The following is a 4,809-nucleotide window of genomic DNA, read 5'->3' on the forward strand; positions in this document are numbered from 1 at the left end:
AGAAAATTTTCGGCACGGCTCGTGTGAAATTGGCACGGGTGCCTAAAAAGAGCTCGGCAAACTTTGTTTACACTACACCATTTTACCGTATCAAAAATACCGTGCCAAAATTTTTGGGCCCGGGTAAGTTCTCTTTTAGACATGCGCAGTTCAATTATAATCAAGAACGTCCGAGTGATTTTGGTGGAGAATGAGCAGTCATCTTGAAATATACGCAAAAAACCGCTAGCCTATATGAATTAAGGCTCAAATTTGGCACTTTAAAGTGTTTACACTACTTGTTCTATCCGAATCGTGCCTATTTTTTCAGCACCCGTACCATTTTCACCCGTGCTCGGACTACCTCGCCGAAGGTCCCAGCACGGGTAAGAAGTTGGTTCGGCACGGATGAAATTTGGTACTGACATGTTGTTTACACTGCAAATTTTATCCGAGCTGAACCTTTTTTTTTGGGACCCGTGCCAATTTCACCCGAGCCGTGCCAAAAAATTTCTTTAGTGTAAACCGGGCTTCAATTACCTACTTCAAATTGTTCCAGCGCTTGCACGAGCATCATATCATCTTCGAATTCGTCATAAAATTCATTCAGCGCGCTGTCCGTAATTTCTTCGATCCATGTAATATTCTCCATTTTTGTATGTCCTCGCTTATCTATTACTTTCACTCAATGAATTGGAAATAGAAGTGGTTTGTGTGGGACCGTCTTTCGCTTTTATACGGTTCTGGATTATATCACTATATTTCATTGGTGGAATTACTAAAAAGGATTACTAAACAACATGCTTTTATGTTTTGAACTTCCCACAGAGATTATCCTGTAAGGATAAAAGAAAATCTTTGATGGTATTGTCCAATTATCCGTAAAGATTAAGAGATGAAAACAATGAATCAATACTGGTAAAGCAAGACGTTTGCTTGATTATTGACTTTTTAAGAATTGGTGGCTCCTAAAGGAGCCGTTTTTGAAAAGATATCACTTCAAGAGCAAGGATATAATTATTATGCTGTGATGATATCTCAGCGACCAGATCTTTTCATCATAACAATTTCCATGTCATCTGTTTCCTTGCTTCCTGAACGTTTTCCAACACTGCACCCTATGTTTACATACCTAACTTTAAACACACTACTGGTTTTCGGCAATATGTAAACATAGGGCACAGTTTGGTCCTCTTTAGGCGCATGGTACAATCTCTCATTCTCTTCCCGTTTTCTCCGCTCCAACTCTGTGATCGTCTAAAGAGTTAATGCAGTCACATCAGTCTTTTCGTAGAACTGTGAAGCTCTCACAACTTTTTTGACATGTCTCTCTATGATATGTTGAACGGCTTTCTCCGACAGGATAACAGATACTGTTTCTATCACTTTCATCATCGTTGCGAATCATGATGATCAGTTTTTCAAGGCTATTTATTACAGCATACGATATGTGAGGCATGTGAGGAAATAAAAAAAACAATTTAACTGTTCTAATTTTGCGGCATAAAAATCCCTTTAGACAAACCCTTTGCCGACATATACAATGCTCTCTACATCTCCTTGGAGGTTTCAAGATAAATAAGAGCGGCAATCTTGCTTTTAGAACGCTACGCCTCTCTGAAGGAACAACAACGCAAAAAGAGTATCTTTTCGACCAAAATTCATCTCATTCATAATGACACTATTTTCTTGGGTGTGATCAAAGTGGAGGCAGTTATAGCTTTCATCCACCCAAAACAAAGGAAAAAAATACGCGTTTAAAATGTCGCTTTTCAGTTCAAAAAGTCTGCGTAGGCAAAAGAGAGCCCTTCTTTCTAGAAGATGTGAAACAATAGCAGGCTTTGAAGAATCCTTAATTTGTCCAGATTTGCTATCAACCATACGTTTGGTTTTAAATTAGGTAAGACGTAATAGACCATATTCGTATTCTCAGTATTGGCTTGCAATGGAGGCTAATGCGGGGGAATAAATTAAAAAAGCATTTGCATTTGAAAAGATTTCCCCGCATTAGCCTCTATTGCAAGCTAGTTCCAGTCCAATACTGAGAATACGAATATAGTCTAACGTTTGGTTTCATATAATCCAAAATCGCCAGTAACTTCTCAAAAATTCCCTGTCTTGTCCATACTCCATACAAAAGCAAATGCATTGCAAATGTTAAACGAATTTCAACCGATATTCGACATGTGTCTTTGACTTCAAAAGGCGGTACTGCGGCGAAAACAAAGGAAAGGCAATTAGTTTACAAAACAATGAAGTGCAGGATTTGGCAAGATTTCCGCACAGGTCCCTTTTTCATTATGCTTACACTCCTTTGTTTCAAGAAAACAATAGCGATAACAATAGACGTCCTTTGGGACTGTGGCGCTTTGTTTTTTCTGTTTAGATGTTGAAAAACTGCATTGACCTTCCGTTATCAGTCGAACAATAGGCCATTTCCGAGTTCATATCTGCCTCCTCTTCAAAGCGAGTCTAAGTGCGAAGTTTTTGTGATGGTAATTAGTTCTACTTTACATATGAATGAAAACTAATTTGCATAAGAAAAACTTCGCACTTAGATTCGCTTTGAAGAGGAGGAAGACTTGAACTCGGAAATGGCCTATTTATGTTCACAATAACGCCACTCACTCTTTTATAAACAAAGCGGATTACAATTAGTAAATTCAAAGTGCTCATAAAACAATACACGACTTGCATTTTTCCAAACGCTACGCGTCGGGTGATCAAGAGCGCGTCCATGCAATCATTTAGTTCAAGGAACGAACAGGGTGCAATTGTTGCACTTTGCAAACATCTCAAGACAACAAACAGATTGAAGCTATGAACCAGAAAAGAAATTATTGCAGGAAAGAATTCCAGCCATGCAAGATCAGCAAACATGTTTTTTGAAGAACGGTAGGTCTTGTTTCTTTTATACAAACTCTGGTAAAATGGGTTTACATCTTTTTTTATCAATGACTTGTTTCGTACGTTGCGCTATGATCTTACTAACAAATTTAAAACTATCTATGATGGTGATGATAAGGGGTAACTCCGATGATTATGAAAACGTTTGCATTCTTCTGACTTCTTTGATACGAATTCGCTAAATGATTTATCTGACAGACTCTTACAAACATATTTGGTGGTAATGAAGGGTTTAATTTCCATGTTTCTTTGTTGATTGATTGATTTTTTTTTATGGCAGACTGAGGGACGAAAGGACAGAATTACAGAAAAGGAAAGAGTTAGATAATTCCTCTTCAACGCAGCACAAGAACGTTTGGCTCAAATACGTGCGAATAGCGCAAAAACAGAAGCGCGCTAAAGGGAATCAAGAGAACGATCGAAAATAGTTAGGGAAGTCATCACTTCATGTACCATCGATCCGCTTCGGGAATTGGACAAGTTCGCAGCTTGTTTAAGGCGTGAAGTTGACAATACAATTGACTTTTTTCCAGTTGATTTTATGTAGTGAAACGAATCGCAAGTAAATCTTTGTAGTATACGATGAGGTTCTTTTCAAGCTGTAGTTTATTGCATCCACGAGGATGATGATTTCATTCCAAGTTCAAAGAGCTCCTGTTTAATTGTGCTGTTCACTGCAATGAAACAATGAAACAGCCATGTCCTTGCGTTCTTTTCATTTTCTTGATTTGTAATTATACATATTCTTTGTTGAAGGAAGATTGTACTGCGCCATTTTAAAAAGGGTATAACAATGCCCTAGAAAAGTTTACGTTATTACAGATCACCAGTCATGCGCCATTTGTTGCCAAGCCAAACTCCCGTTTTTCCAGCGAAGTTAATGTATACTGACGTCAATAGTGTCTCATTGGTCCATGATGACATCACCTTTACCTCATTGGCTCCCTCTCTTTCCCATTGTTCTTTTCGCTACATATTTGTGCTACCACCCAGATGGTTTGAGTAGAAAAATAACACAAACACAGCAAACAAGCACAGCACACACACCTCGCTTACTTTCTCAATAAAAGAGGTCTTCATGTACGTACATGACTAGCATCTCATTAACCTAACCCCAATTTATAGGATGCCCATGTTGTTGCACATGTTAGGGTTACACCGCGTTGCGTCATGCCCCAACTTGCCCCTAATTTATGCACGGCCTGCGCCATTGTTTTCGTGGTTATAATATATGCACATGGGATCGAGGTTTTTGGTTCTGAATGATCCCATACAACTGCTACTCTTCGAGTTAAGGGATCGGCTTAAGATTAGAGCAGCGCACTGGAGGCGAAGAAATGTCTGAGTTTTGGTGATGCTTGCTCGAATGTTTCGACGTAGAAAAACTATATACAGGAAAGCAACCAGTAAAATCGGCCTGAGAGCCATTTAAGCCCCGGAGTATGCATAAGCCTGATTGTGTTGGGCATTCTTAGCCCTTCACCGATCCTAGCGCTTGTTTTTGCACCACCGAGACCACAAACTGTCGTTAAAGAAGCCTTTGGAAGTTTCAGTGAGAGCTTAATGTATAAATATTTACATCAACACCGCTTCCTAAAGCGGAAACTCAAGGCGCTATTAAACTTGAAGGCATTGTCTCTTCCAGAGTATCGCCGATCGTTAATTCATAATAGACCGCCATTTTGTCTTGCATTTACTTTGATGCTTATTAGTGGGACAGTTGAGCTCAATCCTGGACCTGTCTACACGTTTTCGTGTAAAATCGAACCAAATGGGGTTCAGTGTGATTCATACGATGTGTGGTATCATGCTCGATGTGTGGACATGCCTACTGCGGTATACCATGGACTTAACAGCTCGTATGTATCTTGGTTATGCTGTACTTGTGGCCATCCGAATTTGTCGTCTTCGCTGTTTTTGTCA

This window comes from Montipora capricornis, chromosome 9 (genome assembly GCF_036669925.1).
Source record: "Montipora capricornis isolate CH-2021 chromosome 9, ASM3666992v2, whole genome shotgun sequence".
In the NCBI taxonomy this organism is placed as follows: domain Eukaryota; kingdom Metazoa; phylum Cnidaria; class Anthozoa; order Scleractinia; family Acroporidae; genus Montipora; species Montipora capricornis.